Source organism: Ambystoma mexicanum, chromosome 9 (assembly GCF_040938575.1).
Source record: "Ambystoma mexicanum isolate Mex_15411 chromosome 9, UKY_AmexF1_1, whole genome shotgun sequence".
Taxonomy (NCBI): domain Eukaryota; kingdom Metazoa; phylum Chordata; class Amphibia; order Caudata; family Ambystomatidae; genus Ambystoma; species Ambystoma mexicanum.
The window spans coordinates 1,132,914,618-1,132,936,168 of record NC_090931.1 but is presented as its reverse complement, the minus strand read 5'-3'; the positions used below and the strand labels follow the sequence as shown (position 1 = coordinate 1,132,936,168).

Sequence of the window (21,551 nt, the reverse complement as noted above, 5' to 3'; positions counted from 1 at the left end):
CTCTCACATAGGACATTTAAAACCACTGCCCCGCTGGCCCCTTTTCCAACACAAACACTTTCGCACAACACCAAGGACAACGGACTAACACCAGAGCCGTTTACCTGACATGTCCCAATACAAGGGTCAGGCAAAGTCAGACAATTGTTCAGAATCACACACACACGTGACGGCCCTTCACTTCCCCACAGTGATAAAAGGTGGAGCAAGAGAGCACAGTACTTGCAAGGCGAGCACGGCAGACAGCACGACGATACGGCTATTCAGGCGCCGCAGTTCAAGAGAAGGAGAAAGGCAGCAGAAATCAAGAGGGTGGCGAGGAGAGAAGTGATGTTGCCCTTTTCATCCAAGGCCAGCAGTACCTTTGAGGAAGAAAGCCTAACACCACGAACAATACCATCAGTGTCTTGCAGCAGATGTCAATGGCACAGGGGCCAAGCCTATGCCGATAAGCGGGAGCGAGGGAAGCTCCTGTGCGCGTGGTACCGGCATTGACTCCAGAAAAGCCAAAAGGTTCATCACAGTCAGTGAGTTGCGAGGGGAGAATCGATAAGAACCGGGCTGTATTGAGTGAGAGAATCGCAAAGTGGCAAGTTTGAACCAAAAGTGTTAAGGCGAGACCAGCTGAAGAGGGAAACCGGCACCATGTTGGTGCTAACTCAAGAGACTCTGGTTAATCCCCATCTGAGAGAAACTACAGATACCAGCAGGCCATAGGAGGGCCAGCAGAATAGGTCAAAGTGCTCATACTGAGAGTCAAGTAAAATCCATGTACAATCAAAAGACTTTGATCTGCAAGCTGTGTGAAAGTAAGGCAAGTGAATCCTGCAAACATAAGTGAATCCATCACCTCAGAAAAGCCAGAGTGAACCCGGCGGAGGGAGGCTGAAAGAGAAAAAAGGTTTGCGCCCAGAAGACGGGGAGCCAGGGGTGAGCCATTATCATCCTAACGGAGTGAACCCGAGAAGGGGAGGTTCACAGTGAACTGTATTTAAAAAGGCAGAGAAAGGGTAGGAGAGGTGCACTATCTTGCTTGTCAATTGGCATCTGCACCCGATCGAGGGAGAAACCAAGAGACATTGTAAAGCAAGAGGAAGTAAACTATTCTGCTTGTCATTTGGGTCTGAGCCCAGCCATGGGAGATCCAGGGGTGAAAAGCCATCACCCAAAGACTATAAAGGATTTGTTATGTGAACTGAGGAATACGATAAGTGAAGGGAGAGAGCCCAAAAGAGGGGGACCCAGGGGTGAAGCCATCAACCTACGTGAACTGTGATTAATAATTGAGAAGGGTCAGTGCCCAGAAGAGGGGTACCCAGGGGTGAACCTATCACCCAGCAAACAGTGGAAACAAACTTTCATTTGTTGAAGGAACTTTTGTTTTGTTAGCTAAACATGTCAGGCCCTTGAAGGCAAGAGACTTTCAAGTGAAACGAGACTTGGCCATCGACGGTCCTGAAAGCTGCCCTTAAAACGGTTGTCTTGTGCTGGAGAACCCTGAGACAGTACGGTGCTCCAAGATCCCACCGTACCGCTTGCTCAAAACGTGGAGAAGGGAGACTGAGACTACCACATCCTGACATATTATTGGAGAACTCTGCATTCTTTTCTTGTGAACTATCTCACGCCCTTTTTTGCATTAGTTGTAAAGTTTGGCAATAGGTTTCTTAGTATAGGCCCTTTTTTTATTTGACATAACTCCACTAGGACTGCCTTATTTTTCATTTGATGGTCGACGCTTGCTCCCATCTTAGATTAGGCATTTTTCCAACCTGCATACAGAATTCATTGTTCAATAAACACCTTTGAACTGTGATCACTTGTGTCTGTCTTACTTGTTGCCACCGTGAGTTCCTCACACCACCCTTGCTCCTCTCCTGCATACCTCCCAAGTACCACACACACCCAAAAGGGCCAGCCACACTACACACATACCACATATCCACCACAACAAACAACTGCAAACAACCCAGACACTTGGCATTACCCCTCCTGACACAACAAGCCAGTGCACACAATCAAACCACACTCGGAAAGCTGACAGACACCAGTTTCTCCTGGTTCTGCAAGCATCAACAGAAGAGCACATTTGCTATCCTATCGTTGTAAATCCACATAACATACAACACGGATTGAATTACAGACAGGTTCATTTTTTGGGGAGGAAATGTTTATTCAGAATGAATAAGAAGTAGAGAGATTTAGCAGGGATGCTCTGGTTTTCAACTTTTCAACGCATGGTGGTTGTGCGCTCTTTATAATTCGAATGTACACAGGCGCCGGTGTGCCTTAAAAGGTTACTTTCATGTTAAATGCTGTTTTGTCCATTGATGTTGGAATTTCATAGATGCATAATTTGTGTATTTTTTAATTGATTCAATTATTTCATTAATAAATAGAGCTTCTGTGCAACCGGTTTGTTTCTTGTCCAGAAAGGGACAAGATACTGTAAGGAATCTATATTGTTATATTGAGAGTCCCAGGTACATAAAAAGAACTTAATTAAATAAATGAAAATTGTGCGCTCCTGATTTGGAGTGAGTGGGAAATTTCCCCGACTTAGAAATCAACAGATCAAAACATTTTAAACCTCACAATTGTTTTTCCTCTCTGTTTGCGTTCATTCTATTGTCTAGTTTCTCATTCCTCCCCTTTGACATACTAAGGTCTGGCTGCACCTGGCAGGGCCACAATATGCCAGGCGTGTAGTGATGGGTGCCTTACAGCAGAGGAACTGGGCTGGCACAAGAGGAAGCTCTGCTTGTGCCTGTGAGAAGTCGGCTTCACAAAAGGATTCTCCCCGGAAGCCCAGTTATCACATGCATGAGCAACCCACATTTCAACAAACAGCCACTTTCAGTAAACTCAGCTGGTAAACTGAATACAAAAACAGCTAAAGCCCCACATACTTGTTGGAGCTGTCCAAACTGGTATATATGTCCTACAATATAGAGAATGTTTTTTCTAAGGGCGAGTAGTGTGACCAATCAAAACTGCAGAGCCCGACATCCATTATTCGCTCAAAAGTGTTTTTTACTGGGTCCCTATAAGACATGGTTCCAATTTAAAATTGTGGACATTCTATGCTCCCATGATGCTCTTTGCTTTTATGCAAATTACCAGGATTGAGTTATATGAAGAGATACTGTATTGCATGACCTAGCCTGGGGCCACGACCCCTGACCCCACCCCACTCCTCCCTGCGCCCCCACGCCTCCAAGAATGGGAGGGTTCCCCAGCACGTTTCCATTTCCAGCACTGGTGCATTATAAATATTGGAGAACATGGATAAGATCGAAAAGTTGAACTAATATCAGCTCACAGTGCAATGCTGAGCTCCTCTTACTGCGACTTGAACAGCACAACTCAGAAACCACCAACCTGCGCAGACCTCTGCCGGGATGCAGTTCCACACTGTGCTGACACTGCACGGCGCATGCACCCACAGCAGAGAACGTTACTGTTGGTTTTAGTAAGCGGTGGTGCTCGGTAGTCTCCTTCCTCAAGGTCCCGCCTCTCCGGGTACAGTGCCCCGGGCTCCTGAGAAGGCTGGCTGACCTCAGGCCCTCCTCCTGCTGCTGGGAACCCGAGCCTCTGCTGCCTCGCCCACCGGCTACTCTCCGCATTGTGCACTAGATTTCCCTCGCGAGGTAGGGCGAGCGACACAGCACTCCCAGACCTCGGGGCTGCGAGGGTCCTGGCAGGACTGCGGCCGCACTGTGCACAGCACTTCCAGAGAGCGGTGCTGCGAGGGTCCTGGCAGGACTGCGGCCGCACTGTGCACCGCACTTCCAGAGAGCGGTGCTGCGAGGGTCCGGGCAGGACTGACTGCGTGACTCGTGATAACAATTGTATTGCAGTCCCGTCTGCTGGGGCCGTGCGGGGACACGCCAGGGCTGCTGGCTGCAAGCACCAAGGGGCTGCACTGAAGGTAACAATGACGGGACATGTGTCCGACAGCCCTGCGTACCCCGGTGTGTGTGTGTGTGGGGCAGTCATCTCCCGTGATGCTGTCACTTATTGTGTGTCTGTGCCTCGTGTGCTCGCAACACAACAGCGCCCGCTGGTGTGTATGTCTTTTCTCACTTAGAAAAGGCACAGTGATTTAACGACTACTTCAGGAAACACGTCAATAAGAACTCCCTCGTCAGGTAGCAGCGCTTCGGTGCTGTGTGTGTGTGAATGTGGTGATGCTCCGTTTGCCAAAGGTGGTTATGTGTGTGTTGGTGGAGGAGTACCCCCACATTACTCGAGCACACCGTCTCGCTGTGCACTGTTACAAACACGTGACTGGTTACTTTTTCTCCATCCAACATAATAAGCAACTGAAATCACACGTTCGATTGTTGCAACATGATTTGCTGCAGGTGTGTTTACAATTTAGTTCCATTAAAAGAAACAATATTCTCGCTGATTATCAGTGAACACGATAGAGCCTCGAAGTGACCCCGGACAATTACAATTATAATTCCTGCCTTTTGAGGGATCCAACTTATTGAACTGAACGATGACTCTTTGGACAATATGTCTGATTTACAAACGCGCTTTACAACGGGGGCCCTCCCATTGAAGAACGGTGTGTATATCGCGCCGTATCAGACTTAACTAAATCTTCTCCACGGAAGCCAACGTGGGTGAGTGGTTTCCGCAGACCGCCTGTCAGTAGCCAGCAGTCCGCCGTGGTTTCCGCCTCTTGGTGCCTTCTGAAAATCCCGCAAGGCGCTTTGCCGGGGAGCCGGGAGCCGACCCTGCCCCTTTGTCCTCACCCTTTGCCGCGGGGTGAAGCGTGACTGCCCTGCTCAGGCAGACGCGTGGGGCACTTTCCGCAGAGTCTGCGGTGCATTTTTATAGACCATACAGAAGGGGGCTTTACAACGGAGCACACAGTGTGCCGCTTTTACAGCGGGGCATTAAGCCTCGTGTATAGTACTCGGTCCTTGGGGCAGGAAGGGCCCCGCAGCGCGTGCGGCTATTACACTGAAAGGGCGCCCTGCACTGCTATAGATACGCGGCCTTTACGGTGCTAGGAGTCTGTCGGCCGCCGGATGACCCCCCCGCCCCCCTTGCTACCTGTTATCAGTAGCTTATTTGTTTGTTCAGCAGATAGTAGTGATGTTCGTGGCATGATTTCATTTTTTTGTTATCAAAAAACCTGGGCTGGTCGGTTGCCCTGATTTTTGTCATAATCTCTCCTGTTGCCAGCAAGATCGTTCTGCAAGTTAATCACTCGCCTTTGATTTCCGTTTGTGGTAAATAACCGCAAATTCCATTCCTAATTATTACCGTCTTCTTTTTCCAATGGCTGCATTTTAAAGTGCGTAGCAGCATCCATTTCGTATATAGTGCTTAGAAGCTGGCCTAGTCTGACTCGACGCGCTTTTATAAAAATGTGATATACATAGTGGCGAGGGTAGATACCAGAGCTGCGTAATCCACGTGACAGTGCATCTCCGAATTGCTGTGCCCTTGGGGGAGCGCCCATTCCGACATGTTGGGGATTGGGGTCACGCATAGCGCTCTCCCTTTCCAAGGGCGGAAGTGCCGGTACTCTGAACATGACGATGCCTGCCCACAGCACGGGCTATGCAGGAGGCCCTGTGCCCGCAGCGCTCCTCTTATCACTGTCTCTGCTGCGGGGGGGGTGGCTGCTTGGCATAGGGGTGAACATCTCCGAGAGTTCGCGGAAAGCTCGCGGCTACTTGTGGGGTCCTAGGAAGCGCGTTTTCTGGTAAATACCTGTGGGGGGCGGGCAACCAGCCCCGAGGCTCGCCGAGGACGCGTGCACTTGTGGCTGAGGCGAGAGGGGCAGGGGGTCGAGGGCTGCTCCCAGGGAAAAGATCCCAACGCCCTCTTTTTTTCTTTTCATATTATTTGATCTCATGCAGTTGTTTAACGTTGTTTTTTTATCGCTTCATCTTGAATTCTTTTCTTCCTGCTTTTTTTCTTATCGTTTCCTTCTTTCTCCCCTTCGGTTGGGGGAGGGGCGATGAGGGGGGCAGCAAGCCCAACGTCTTGCCTTTTCCTTCTCTCTCGTCTCTGTCGCGATAGTGCTTCTGTCTGGCTTCACCTTCTCCTTTGCTCTGCCCTTTCGCCTGATCACCATTGCCGTTCTCTTCACTCTATATGTTCGTCCCGTCCCTTTCCCACTCATTTTTTCACCCCTGGCTCTGCTGTCTTTTTAGTTTTTCTGTTGCTATTTCATTTGACGTTTAATTAGTGGTATGTAGGCATATTTAACTTGGAGGAATTCTTTTTTTTATGTTAAAATGTATTTAAAAAAATCGGCGGCATGTAATTAGGCCTTAACATATTGGACAGGGTGCCTTATCACACGTGAGAATAAAAGGCCAACCTTCACCCACTGATGAAAACAAAACAAGGACATACAAAACAGGTGCAGTTAGTGTTAATTGGCCAGAGATGTGTGGAATCTGCTGGCCCACCTGCCCCGACGATGGCCTCTGGGCTAGAGTGCAAGTCCTGTTGGCTACACCCGACCTGTTAAATGCACAGTGTCCCCCACAGGTGTCGGGAAGGGATGAAGAGCTGCCAAAGATTCTAACGTCTGACTGGCGTTACTTCAGCAACGACGTAGAGCGCGCACGCTGCAGCAACGTCACATGGAGCACGCTAGTGCCTAAGCAGCCCCACGGGGACCACACCGGTGCCCCCGGCCCTGCCTGATTTATAGACCATTTCCTGCAAAGCATGCCTCGTGGGTTCATAAGGCAAGCCCTGGAGTTGGAACCTGTAATCCGACGCCTGTTTGAAGGGTTCCCGTCTCGTGTGCGCACACACCTTGACTCTCTGGTGCAGGGCGTAGAACTGCACACGCATGTGCCGATATTGTACAAATGAGCCATTGTTCTTCAGCTAAACTTATCCTCCAATGGCGTTGGCCCCACGAAACACTGCAAATGAAACGTAGAAGGACCGCTTCATAGATGCTTTGGGATAGCCTGCCTACTGCACTTAAGCTTGGTACTGGGCCTCGAAGTTTCTTGATGTTAGCCCCTCTACTCTTAGAATATTTAGGATAGACAAGGGCTTGCACAAAGACATGCGGTTAGTCTGATATTGTGCTTAGAAGACTAGCACATGTAGGTTAGTGCCAGGAGGATAGCTCAGCGGCAACGTGCTCGCCTTGGAAACAAGACAACACAAAGCAATGCAGGTTCGATCCCCGGATCCGTGCTTAGAAACCTCTGGGTATTAAGGGCTGTTACAAATACAAAACTAAGACATATTCCTGTAACAGCGCCTTGATGCCCCCAGGCTGTGTGAGTGCTTTAAAAATGCAAATCAATAAAAACATGTGTTGTACTTGGAAGAAATTGTGTACATTAACACGTGTTGCACATGAACACTGTGAAGGTTCTCACAGGTAATGGAGATGAAACTTTGAAGATTTGCACATGTATTGGCTTAAGAAGATATTCTGTACGTTAGCACATGTGGTGCACTCAGAAGTAGTATGACGGTTGTCACATACATACACATGTTTTTGCACTTAGAAGATATTGTGTAAGTTAGGAGTTGAATTGCACTTGAGACACTGAACGCTAGCACCTGTACTGTGCTGAGAAATTGTGAAGACTAACGCATGTATTTAGATGGACTTTCTGAGGGTGGGCAATGTATTGCACTTGGATGGACTTTCTGAGGGTGGGCAATGTATTGCACTTGGATGGGCTTTCTGAGGGTGGGCAATGTATTGCACTTGGATGGGCTTTCTGTGGGTGCAAATTGACAAGGGGGGTCCTGGGAGTCTCTCTGCCAGACATTAGTCCTGGTTACGAGAGACTTACCCAGAGTCTTTAGCTCAATATCTTTCACAGAGAAGGGCAGGACAAAGACTGATATGTTTGGGATATTTCTTCTCTGTGAAAGATGGTGAGCTAAAGACTCTGGGTAAGTCTCTCGTAACCAGGACTAATGTCTGGCAGAGGGACTCCCAGGACCCCCTTGTTAACTTTCTGGGGGTGGCCAATGTATTGCACTTGGATGGACTTTCTGTGGGTGGGCAATTTATTGCACTAGGATGGACTTTCTGAGGGTGGGCAATGTATTGCACTTGGATGGACTTTCTGAGGGTGGGCAATGTATTGCTCTTGGATGGACTTTCTGGGGGTGGGCAATGCATTGCACTTGCATGGACATTCTGAGGGTAGGCAACAGGGAAAGGTGGGGGTAGGTAATACATTGCACCTGGCAAACCTACTGACCCAAGCTGACTTATACTCTTATACTGCTGGATCCTCTCACAAAACATATGCGCTGAATGTGTCTTGGGAGGATTTCTCAGTAGCAATGTGCTCGCCTTGGAAGCAAGACGACACGGAGCAACACAGGTTCGATCCCTGGGTCTGTGCTAAGAAACCTCTGGGTATTAAGACCGTTATAAATAACCAATCATATCAAACTACATGTATTCCAACAAGGGGCATGCTTTGAATCTAGGTGTATTTTCAACACAACATAGGCTCTGAAAACAGGTGTAATTCAACACAATGTATGCTTCGAATCTGGGTGCATTTCAACACAGTGCATGCTTTGAATCTGGGTGCATTTCAACACAGTGCATGCTTTGAATCTGGGTGCGCTTTGAATCTAGGTGTATTTTCAACACAACATAGGCTCTGAAAACGTGTAATTCAACACAATGCATGCTTCGAATCTGGGTGCATTTCAACACAGTGCATGCTTTGAATCTGGGTGCGCTTTGAATCTAGGTGTATTTTCAACACAACGTAGGCTCTGAAAACAGGTGTAATTCAACACAATGTATGCTTTGAATCTGGGTGCATTTCAACACAGGGTATTCATTGAATAGAAGTGTATTTCAACACAGTGTATGTTTTGAATCCAGGCGTGTTTTAAATCCAATGTATGCTTTGAATCTGGGACTCATGCCTACTCTGAGCCAGCGCTAGGAAGTACGGGGGGCGGGGAGGAGTGCTGTCATGGCGGGTTCTGTATTTTGGTTAAGTCGCTATTGGTGAGCAAACCTTTTCATCTAGGGCCTTGCTTCCCTTTTTGAAGATAGTAAGAATTCACAGAGTGGGTTGTTGCTATGTCTTGGGCTATTAAGCATTGCTTGCGACATCTATATTGCATTCATGTACAGATTCAAGTACAAGGGGCGCAGGCGAAATGACATTTGAGGAGGGATACTCTGTTTGGTTGTTCCTTGCCCTTAGGCATGCAAATCCCTATGGGTAACCTCACCCTTTGCTGCCTTTCCCTGCCCAAAATTGCTCCACATGGGAACTCTTTGAGATCTCGGATGAGTGGTGTCGGTGCAGAGGGCGGCCATCTTTAATTTGTTTCATCTACATACCATTGAAGAGGGATATTTCCAATTGCGGGCTATTTTCTAAAGAAATTGAAGAGTAATTTGAAATAATTTCTATGTATTGCTCTTCCTTAATTTAAGTGGGGTGTCATTAACATAAAATTGTATAACATCAGAAGTACAGCATTCCTTTTATTCTATTCTAATATGGCTGACCCGTTGGCTCTCTTCTTGTCGACAGGAAGATCATGGTTCTCCTGCTGGAAAATGACGTGGTCTGTCCTTAGTTTCGTCGGTTGTTGACCGTCCCTGGAGTCACGTCTCCCGTTCCAACACTTGTGCTTGCGTTTTAGGCCAACTTTCATCGCTCCCGGTCTGTGCTTGTTTTGGTCACGGCTGCTGCATCTGTCCCCGCGCCTCTAGCCATGGCAGGCACTTCTGCGGCCCCAGTCAATCCTTTTCTCAGCGACTCAGTGGAAGCAGGTCATGGCGGAGGGTCCAGCAGTGCTGTGGGGGAACCTGCCAGGTACCATGGCACAGCTCCAAGCCAGGCCAGACTCCCACGTATCAGCAGTAGCTTCATTGGCAATAGCAGCTCTCTGGGTCCCACCTGCCGCTACACTCTTGCATGGCTCTACCCCACAGAGCCTCCTCGCCACTGCCTTGCCTGAGCCTGGAGCCTGCCGGCATGCAGTTCCTTTCCCCTGACTGTGCACGAGGAGGAGCTGCTTAGAGCTGATGAGTCTTATTTCTTGTGTCATAGGAATGAATTGTTTCTCATCCTCCCCCCTCTTCTGCCCACTCGCCCCCTCACTCTTCTTCCCGTTCAGTTTCCAGAGTGGCAGTCTCCGTTCCTCCGTCCCTAGCCCACGGCCCCCATCCAGGGCAGAGAGAAGACAAGGAAATGTTCGAGCCAGTCCCAGAAGAGGGAAGACCCTGAATGCTGAAGGTTTGCCTCTTATCCAGAAGTAGATCTCAGCAGTAATCTGGGGGTGGGAGTCCCCTACTCTGCTACATAGATCCTCCAGCTCCTGCCCCAGTGCACGTGGCCCCATCACACACAGCATGCATACAGTGCTGGCCACCTGTGTCCTCCTATCACACATGCTTCATTCATTGCCCCCCTATATGTGCTCATCTCCCCATGCGGTACACACGTCAGTCTGTGTGCCCACCGAATGCACACGAATCATTCAGTGCCTGACCCCTGTGTACTGCATAGGGAGATGCACAGAGCATGAATCAAGTCGGTACGGTATGCAGCCAGACCCCAGTCTGTGAGTTTCCTCGTAGTATACATGAATCGTTCAGTCGTGCCCTTCCACCCCACGTGTGTGTGAGTGGATGGCAATATTGCACAAGCATCCTTCAGCGTCGGGTGTGCCTGTGTCTCTGCCGGCATCAGTCAGCGCGCGCCCTTTGTTCATCTCCTCATGTGATGCACGCATCATTGTTTCTAAGCTTGTCTGCATGGCATTCCTCCTATGTATGTCTGCTGTAGATGTGGTTCTTCTGCCACCGTAGAGTGTCAGTATTCCCATGTTTTGCAGGTATCGTTCCTTGTATGTGCCTTGCATATTTTTAGCTAATATTGTCCTGCATTTATAGTCTAGTGCATGTATGCCTCTATACGTATCGGAGTGTACCCGTGAAGGTCTGGACCTGTTGGTATGCCTGTGAGCATAAAGTTCCAAGCTGCACCATTTCACTTTTGGGCTAAATTAGAAAGGACTGCAGTGCATCTTTCATTCTGTGAAATAATGTGCAGAATACGCTCATTCTTTTCACTCATCGCTCACCTGTTCCATTGGTACTGGAAGCAAAGAGGTGCCATAAAAGAGAAAATGCTGATGTTCCACTTTAAATGACCTCTAAGAAAACACAAATCCTCATCTTAGACACAACCAAAAGTTGGAAGTACTGTATAGTAGCTGCTCAGGAAAGACCCACTGTGGGATCGGTCATTACTCCCTCTACTCGAACATGCTTGGTTTGAATTTATTGGAGCATTGGCACAGCCAAAAGTTTTGGCTGGTGTATATGTATTGGGCACTTACCAGGTACTTGCACAATTTTGCACCTGCTACCATCCACAGCAGTCAGTACCACTACGACTGTGCCTGGCTAGAGCCTTTACCAGGCTCACTCAAAAGCCCAAGCTATTGACATTGCCAATGCTTGTTTTTCTTTGCTTTCTGGTACATCATGCAGTCCTTAATTTCACCATTTCAACCCAGGATTACAAGTCCTGAGGGCAAAGGAAAAAACAGGGTTAGACTAGCATGCCCCAAATGTAATGGTGCGTCTCCACAAACATGCTCCTACTGAATTGCTGGCATGTATGACCAATGAGATATGTGACAGCAAAACTGCCAACTGGTCCTCTGTGTTAAGATGATCATGTGTTTGCATGATGGAACTGTAGGTCCATACTGCAAACGGTGCAGCCGGTATGCACTGAATAATAGCCAAGTCTGGCTTAATTTGTCTCACCTGACGTGGGTAGAGAAGGAACTTTTATGCATTGGCACCAGGCACAGTGCCCTGGAGCTGGGGGATCTACAGTATAGCTTTAATTGTGAGCACACTCCACCCTGTCCCAGTTGTACCGCTCCCTCCCTGTGTGTTGTGGACTAGACAACCGGTCACCAGAAAAAACGAACGATCAACTACGGCAAGGTTGAAGGCGCCCCCTCGCCACCAAGTACCTCTTCTAATCATGGCTGTCGAACCTATTTCCACCTCCAATGTATTAGATTAAAAAAAACTTCATATTTTGCGCCGTGTAGCTATGTCTCGTAAAATGGCCGTTGTCTGGATATCTCTATGGTCTGGCAGCTGCCCCTGGAAGCTGTACAGGTAGAGCATGACGGATGCACAGGACTGCAGGCCCGGGGACTCTCCAGAGAGCAGCTGCCCCTGGAAGCTGTACAGGTAGAGCACGACGGATGCACAGGACTGCAGGCCCGGGGACTCTCCAGAGAGCAGCTGCCCCTGGAAGCTGTACAGGTAGAGCACGACGGATGCACAGGACTGCAGGCCCGGGGACTCTCCAGAGAGCAGCTGCCCCTGGAAGCTGTACAGGTAGAGCACGACGGATGCACAGGACTGCAGGCCCGGGGACTCTCCAGAGAGCAGCTGCCCCTGGAAGCTGTACAGGTAGAGCACGACGGATGCACAGGACTGCAGGCCCGGGGACTCTCCAGAGAGCAGCTGCCCCTGGAAGCTGTACAGGTAGAGCACGACGGATGCACAGGACTGCAGGCCCGGGGACTCTCCAGAGAGCAGCTGCCCCTGGAAGCTGTACAGGTAGAGCACGACGGATGCACAGGACTGCAGGCCCGGGGACTCTCCTGAGAGCAGCTGCCCCTGGAAGCTGTACAGGTAGAGCACGACGGATGCACAGGACTGCAGGCCCGGGGACTCTCCTGAGAGCAGCTGCCCCTGGAAGCTGTACAGGTAGAGCACGACGGATGCACAGGACTGCAGGCCCGGGGACTCTCCTGAGAGCAGCTGCCCCTGGAAGCTGTACAGGTAGAGCACGACGGATGCACAGGACTGCAGGCCCGGGGACTCTCCTGAGAGCAGCTGCCCCTGGAAGCTGTACAGGTAGAGCACGACGGATGCACAGGACTGCAGGCCCGGGGACTCTCCTGAGAGCAGCTGCCCCTGGAAGCTGTACAGGTAGAGCACGACGGATGCACAGGACTGCAGGCCCGGGGACTCTCCTGAGAGCAGCTGCCCCTGGAAGCTGTACAGGTAGAGCACGACGGATGCACAGGACTGCAGTCCCGGGGACTCTCCTGAGAGCAGCTGCCCCTGGAAGCTGTACAGGTAGAGCACGACGGATGCACAGGACTGGTGGCCCGGGGACTCTCCAGAGAGCAGCTGCCCCTGGAAGCTGTACAGGTAGAGCACGACGGATGCACAGGACTGCAGGCCCGGGGACTCTCCAGAGAGCAGCTGCCCCTGGAAGCTGTACAGGTAGAGCACGACGGATGCACAGGACTGCAGGCCCGGGGACTCTCCAGAGAGCAGCTGCCCCTGGAAGCTGTACAGGTAGAGCACGACGGATGCACAGGACTTCAGGCCCGGGGACTCTCCAGAGAGCAGCTGCCCCTGGAAGCTGTACAGGTAGAGCACGACAGATGCACAGGACTTCAGGCCCGGGGACTCTCCAGAGAGCAGCTGCCCCTGGAAGCTGTACAGGTAGAGCACGACAGATGCACAGGACTTCAGGCCCGGGGACTCTACTGAGAGCAGCTGCCCCTGGAAGCTGTACAGGTAGAGCACGACAGATGCACAGGACTGCAGGCCCGGGGACTCTCCAGAGAGCAGCCGCCCCTGGAAGCTGTACAGGTAGAGCACGACAGATGCACAGGACTGCAGGCCCGGGGACTCTCCTGAGAGCAGCCGCCCCTGGAAGCTGTACAGGTAGAGCACGACAGATGCACAGGACTGCAGGCCCGGGGACTCTCCTGAGAGCAGCCGCCCCTGGAAGCTGTACAGGTAGAGCACGACAGATGCACAGGACTGCAGGCCCGGGGACTCTCCTGAGAGCAGCCGCCCCTGGAAGCTGTACAGGTAGAGCACGACAGATGCACAGGACTGCAGGCCCGGGGACTCTCCAGAGAGCAGCCGCCCCTGGAAGCTGTACAGGTAGAGCACGACAGATGCACAGGACTGCAGGCCCGGGGACTCTCCAGAGAGCAGCCGCCCCTGGAAGCTGTACAGGTAGAGCACGACAGATGCACAGGACTGCAGGCCCGGGGACTCTCCAGAGAGCAGCCGCCCCTGGAAGCTGTACAGGTAGAGCACGACAGATGCACAGGACTGCAGGCCCGGGGACTCTCCAGAGAGCAGCCGCCCCTGGAAGCTGTACAGGTAGAGCACGACAGATGCACAGGACTGCAGGCCCGGGGACTCTACTGAGAGCAGCTGCACCTGGAAGCTGTACAGGTAGAGATCAGCTGCCTCTGGAAGCTGTACAGGTAGAGCACGACAGATGCACAGGACTGCAGGCCCGGGGACTCTCCAGAGAGCAGCTGCCTCTGGAAGCTGTACAGGTAGAGCAAGACAAATGCACAGGACTGCAGGCCCGGGGACTCTCCAGAGAGCAGCTGCCCCTGGAAGCTGTACAGGTAGAGCACGACAGATGCACAGGACTGCAGGCCCGGGGACTCTCCAGAGAGCAGCTGCCCCTGGAAGCTGTACAGGTAGAGCACGACAGATGCACAGGACTTCAGGCCCGGGGACTCTACTGAGAGCAGCTGCACCTGGAAGCTGTACAGGTAGAGCAAGACAGATGCACAGGACTGCAGGCCCGGGGACTCTCCAGAGAGCAGCTGCCCCTGGAAGCTGTACAGGTAGAGCACGACAGATGCACAGGACTGCAGGCCCGGGGACTCTCCAGAGAGCAGCTGCACCTGGAAGCTGTACAGGTAGAGCAAGACAGATGCACAGGACTGCAGGCCCGGGGACTCTCCAGAGAGCAGCTGCCCCTGGAAGCTGTACAGGTAGAGCACGACAGATGCACAGGACTGCAGGCCCGGGGACTCTCCAGAGAGCAGCTGCCTCTGGAAGCTGTACAGGTAGAGCACGACAGATGCACAGGACTGCAGGCCCGGGGACTCTACTGAGAGCAGCTGCACCTGGAAGCTGTACAGGTAGAGATCAGCTGCCTCTGGAAGCTGTACAGGTAGAGCACGACAGATGCATGAGAGCAGCTGCGGGTGAATCACAGAATGATGCCCCATGCTACGTTTTAACGACATTTTGCGTATTGGCTCCTGGCACGAGCAAAAATGGGAGCTGCCGAACTCGACACTGACCAGAGAGGGCGACATTTTCCATGAGCCGCTTTCTCTTTAGCACATTGGATGCGGTAGAGAGACTTAAAAAAGAAATACACGGATAGCCTTTATTTAATGAATATGCTTTATATGTCCTGCTAGATATAACAGTCCTGTGTTGATGAAATATATAAGGTGAAAATAGTTTATTTTAATATTGTGCTCATAGTCAAATAGTCCATATATCAAGTTTCAAGTTTATTTATATACATATAGCAAAACAAATTCTTTTGTATAACACAATCAATACAATTACAACGCCAATATTAAAACCAATCGCATCTCTCATCCAATTATATTCCATACAGTACAATATATTGCATGATAAAGTCAGTCAACACAATGTAAGATTAGTACAATCCTTTTATAAAAAGCAACCATAAAATATATTGGATTTATGTCATTGCCGCTCATGAAATGTGACCCTAATGCTTCCATTTCGACAGGCTCAAATTGATTGTTGTATGACTTCATATGTTTATAGCGCAGTGCATACAAACTATCACACACAATCAATAGATGGTACAGCGTCTCAGTGGTGTCATTACCACACAGACGACCCATTCGCTCAGCACACAGTAATCCTAATTGGACACCTTTTGTATCAAGTGCTTCAGATATGTTACATTTCAGTAATAGATATAACCGGACAGTCTGCGGACTTGGATAAGCCTTGAAACAGGCTGGCAGGGAACCTATTTATGCGTTCTTGGCAATAAATGCTACTGTGAGATTTAGTGGCAAGGTTAGGGAGCGGCTGTTCATGGCAAACTTCTTTCAATACTCTTTTTAGAGTTGATTTTCATAATGAGTATGCTAGTTTTGCCATGGGTTAAAAATATATTCGCCCACTTAGTTTGTAACATTTTTAGTTTGCCCATGATACCAATCGATGCTCATGAACGCGGCTACATATGGTACGATAATTGTATCAGTTTCCAATCTATTTAACTTCTCAAAATGTATCACACAATGATTAGTGAATACATATAGCATCGCCAGAAGATCAAATTCGAGTTAGATACTCCACGCTTACATTAAAAGGTAGGCGGAGCAGTTTTCGTAACAGACGAGCTCCAAAACGCTCCACCAACTTAATGAGGCTGTGGCCCCAGATGATAATAGCATACAGCAATATTGCTCTTATTTTTGCTGTATATATGGTCAGTACTGCTGATACTGAGTAACCACTGTTTCTGACGATAAATATGCTCAAGGCATTAGTCGAAATCGTGCATCAGGCCTGCAGAGAGACCCAGTGGGCATTCCATGTTAGTCGGTCATCAACAATGATTCCTAAGTATTTATAGGAGTTGACTTGTTCCACTGTTTTGTGATAGTCCATATATCAATTTACTTGAAAGTACACAGATCTCGCTAAATCATCACTTTCCTATTATAGCATCATGGGGGGCAAACAGAATTTTAAACCGTTCTCCTTTTTCTTTAATAAATGAACGGGATGATGGTTAACTTGGGCAGAGGAGTATTTGTTACAGGTTCTTAATTCAAGACCCCCGGCCCTCCTCCATGGCCCACCCGGAACCTTTTTGCAACTTCCCCCAGTTATTAATGGAGACAGAAGGGCCTAATAGTACCACCGTGTTTCTTTCACCCTACCCTCTTCCCAACCACATCTGCAATTCTTTGTACTTAAACAATTATGCTAACTGTTTAGAATTTTTTGATACAATAGTTTAATTAACTTCACTACTTTGCAATTTATTTTGTAGGTTTATTTTGTAAAGAATATTGCGACCTGCAACCAGATAACAATTACTGTTATTTTTCCTTTATACACCGTGGTGGTAATGATCCATCCCAAGATCCATAAGGCTATTAGCACCTACTGGAAAAAGCAGTATAGGTTTTGGAGTTGTGGTGGTGAAGTTAAAAAAGGTTGTGTTTATTACTGAGTAAACTAAACACACACCATATATTATAACATTAAATGTAATTTTATTTAGTAGTATTTACCTGACATGTTTGTTTTTATGGGGAAAGTATTTTAAATGAAAGTTTTGCTGAACTGGAAGAGTTCACTCTGAGCATGCAGTGGGTGTAATGTAAATCGTAGCAGTAGAAGGAGCAGCCTTTGGTCCCATGTCAAATTTTAGCAGATGGGCACTCCCTCCGTTTCAGGTCTTAGTCCCACCCCCTTTGATGTGCTTTGATATAAACTGAATATAAATTTGATATAAAAAATGTCTAAATTATCAAATGTATATTTTTATAGGCAGTATTTTCTAATTTATATTTTTCCTATAACTGAATATTCATATTATATAAAGATGGGAGTAGCGCTCAACGATGTTGCTCGCTTGAGTGCCAATTGAGCTCTGAACACGGGAACTCTGAATCTAGAGTTTTTGCAGAGTAACACATTGCTGACATCAGAGGGGTTCTGCCACGTGGTGATAGGAAGTGGATATACATTTTATATCAAATTAATAAGCCCCCCCAAAGTTTTTCATAGCAATTTATTGAACCCCAATCATTTTTATAGAAAGCGGAAAATGATATCAAGCAATTTTGACATCTTTTTTATATTAAAATGTAAACACAAATATCAAATGTTTTAATATATAAAATATTGAAAATCATATTTCTTTAATACACCATATTCATTTACATTTTTTATAAACTTCCCCAAACATCTTGATATCCTATATCAATGTTGATATAAAAATGTATACCAATCTTATATGTACTGGCTTTGATACAGAGTGTTAACAATGAAAAGCAGTTTACTTTATAAGTAAATGGTGCTCCCCAGAACCCATACAAAAGTCAAACTATTGTTTCTAAGGGGTCTATAGCATCTCTTGTGCGACATGTGTGTCCCTCTGCGAGCCACCAAAGAGCTGTGAAGCAACAATGCTGTTTTTTTTATATTTACGTCAAGCCCTGGGGAATCCTAGGAATGTGCTGATGTACAGGGCAGCATTCTATCCACTTCAGCAGAAAGTACAGATGGGCTCTATATTTAGCTCACCAGAATACAAGGTGTTAGTGCTAGTTGTATAAACAAACCACCCATTTAAATACATGGTTACCAACTAAAACCAATGGTAGTAAGCAAAGCTATTTTTAATTTATGACTGAAGGCAAGTACAGGAAGCAGCTGCAGGTTGAACACAATTTTAGATGTTGCTATAGGGATACAGGAAGCTCTACCTATTCACAATCTAGGGTGACACTCACTAATTCTTGCAGCGTATGCAGGAAATAGAATGCTGTGCTTCTGTTGATAAGAAAAATGGCATTTACCCCAGGAAGCATCTGCAGGGGTGATGTTATTTTTAGATGTTTCTATAACGCACCAGAAGCAGTGTGCATGAAATGGAGTGCTGCGTTTGGTTTATAAGAAACCCATTTCTGCAAACTAAACAGAAATACATAGATCTGTGCATTGTTGATAATGAAACAACATTGAGCTTTCACCCCTTTATAGAGATGCGGTCCCTGGGCTTGAGGCTAAGGATAAGGCTTGCGGTTCTGTATGAGTTGTAGAAGTAGGCAGATTTACAAAGAGACAGTTGCAGTAGTCAAGTCTGGAGAGGACCAGGGCTCTGGAGACGATGAGCCTCTGGGGAAAAGTGGGAAAAGGTAGTATACCTCTGAGGAGGTGCAGCTGGAAGTGGGACTTCTTAGAGATGTGAGAGCGGAAGGAGAGAGTGGAGTCGAAGATTACCCCCAGATTTTTTTACCTCGGGGTGCAGGGGCAAGAGAGGTTGGCCACAGTGAGAGTGGGAAGGCAGGAGCAGGGGTCCCAATGAGGACGATCACTATCTTGCTGGCATTAAGGCAGAGATCGTTCTCAGCACACCAAGACTGAATTGCGGACAGATGGTCAGGAATGAGCGAGGGTAGGAGGTGGCCGAGGGTAGGAAGGAGAGCTGTGTGTCATCCGTATAACACTGAAAGTTGGAGGTGAAGGCAGAGATCCTGTGGCTAAAGGGGCCATTTGACCTTGAAGAACCGGGGGGATAGGTGAGATCCCTGGGGGACACCTGAAGTATAGAGAGTGATAGCGGGGAGAAAAGACCCAAGTTCCACCTATGAAGGGCGGTCAGAAAGAAAGGAGGCACACCACGCTGATCTGTGATGCCCAGGGTATCACGGAGACGGGAGATCGGGATGTTGTGGTTTACCGTATCGAAAGCAGAAGAGAGGTAGAAAAAATGAGGATAGAGCTTCTCTGTATGCAAATGTGTGGAAACCAGCCAATAACACTAGTTATTGACCACATTCGGAACGTTCTGATTGACTGAGAGGAACACAAAAATGTCACGTGATTGGGTTTTATGCAGCTCACTGCTGCCATTTAGACGTTCTTGTACAGCTCTGCACACACATCCCAATTGTAGCTGCTGCTTTCACCGCCCTGACATAGAACATTTCAATCCATACATTTCATATGCTGTTATGAACAATATTCTATCTTTATTGCCTTTAAAAGCAAGCAAAAATCCTGGTTTTGATGTTGATACCTTTTAGTGGAAGGTCTGTAATTTTGCATATTAATACAGTGTATGAGACAGATTTGCAGCATGTTAAGGCATTTTAAGCCGTAATGCCCCGCATGGCAATACTGAATGTATTACCCCGTGCAGCATTACACTATGTCATTAACTCCGAGAAAGAGGTAAAAAATACACTGCACATGGCAACATTTTTTTGTAATGCTTACAGTCACCGTCTAATTGGGGGCGGTGGACGGGACTTGATTGCCCTTTTTTAATCCCAGTCTTGGGGGAAGCGATTCAATTTCAGGGAATGGCCACTTTTAAACTCTGATTACTTACATTCGTGCGTATTTGATAACTGTAAGGATGCAATTTAAAACCCTTTCTCACACATCTGAAGGAATGCACTAGTACGAAAAGATGCAGCCGACTGACCAAGGTGATGTGAATGTATGCATCTCTGACGAGCACACACGTGCATTGCCTACATGAATACATTGCCCAAACGCGCACATCCGGTAGGTGGTTCCATGCTTGGAAAAGCACATTGAGTAATCTCAAAGGGATGCACGTACAATCCACGCATTCCTTGTGCCTGTTTGGAACGGGTGCAGATGGATGAGCAATTCAGCGACGGATCCTTTCTGACCCTTCTGTGCATTTGTTTTCCATCGCAACTGGAACAGTGTGAACCATCGCACACTCTCATGCTCTTCTATCTCTTTGATAGGAATAGAAGTGCCTTTTCGTTTTTGGTAGGGTCCTTAAGGGCCTGTCATGGTCAGAAGCTCTCCCAGCACCCATGTATGTAACAAAAACCCCGAATGCAGTGGCGTTGAGTGTGCACCCCAACACTAAAGTAAGCTAGAAGGATACCAGCACAGTTTATGGGTTGAGCACTAGACAACTTTGTTAGTTACTGACCGGCTATTCTGAACATGACCCTGGCACCGGGCAAGTTAGAGTGAGGGTTGTGACTGCTCTCAGCCTAAGGAAGCTGAAATGAGCACCTCATGTGTTTTTTTATTTATTTTTTAATTTTTTTTTTATTTTAGGTATCTTGGCAGGCCGTTCGCTGACCTGAAAATGTGAAACCTCCCAGATGCATTAGCACTTCTCTTAATTAATGAGTGCAGGTCCCACTTGGCCACCTCCACTCGTCTACCATTCCTCAATCCTTTTTGCACAGTTTATATTGTATATATATATGAGTGAGAGAAAGTTTGCAGGCAGCAAAATGAGAAAGGGAAAAATGGGAGCGCTCTGAGGAGGGTGGTAATAGGCGTGTGGCAGTACACCATGTTGTGCCATGTTGTGCCTTATTGGGCCTTGTTGTGCCATGTTGTGCCTTATTGGGCCTTTATATGCCCGGCTACGATTTAACACATTTTTGTGCTTGTTATGCCTTGCTATGCCTTGCTATGCCATGTTATGGTGATTGTTTGCACCCTGCAATATACTTCTCGCCATTGCACTTTCTAGCTTTGACTACACTCACTGAATGTGACCAGTGCAGTGGAATGGAACGGGTGCTTAAGCTGTGACAGGGGGCAAAACCAGTGCATGTACAATAATTATAAGCAGCAAGGGGAAGGGAGCAACCCCCCTATCCTGTCAGCGTTTTATTACACACCACACTCCAGCCAGGGGCTCCTTCACCGACAATGAATGTCGCGCACAATAAAAAACGCTTTTTATCTTTAATATAATACGGGTTCTTTCTGAGTAGGCCTCCAACCCGTCTCGCACACAACCTCCACAAACGCACTGTGTCACAATGGACTAGGAACCAGGCTGGTGTGTATCAAAAAGATATTTATTTATTATTTAATGCACACAGAGCTGGTGTCATATCAGCCAACCACAGGACAGATAGTAGTGAGGAAGGAACAAACAATAGAACAAAGAAATGCAAGCAATAGAACACGTATGAGT

The 21,551-nt window shown here is 48.1% G+C and overlaps 1 protein-coding gene across 3 annotated transcripts in view; it reads left to right on the top strand.

The window, feature by feature from the left end:
* The first annotated feature begins 3,383 nt into the window (after positions 1 to 3,383).
* The window catches only part of LYPD6B (LY6/PLAUR domain containing 6B), a 474,724-nt gene continuing 456,556 nt past the window's right edge, over positions 3,384 to 21,551 (top strand). The window contains exon 1 of one of the 3 annotated variants that reach the window (XM_069616499.1): positions 3,384 to 3,931. The gene's annotated coding sequence lies outside the window, so the exon portion shown is untranslated. The remainder of the gene's footprint in view (positions 3,932 to 21,551) is intronic. The other 2 variants (XM_069616500.1, XM_069616497.1) reach the window with 2 other exon arrangements.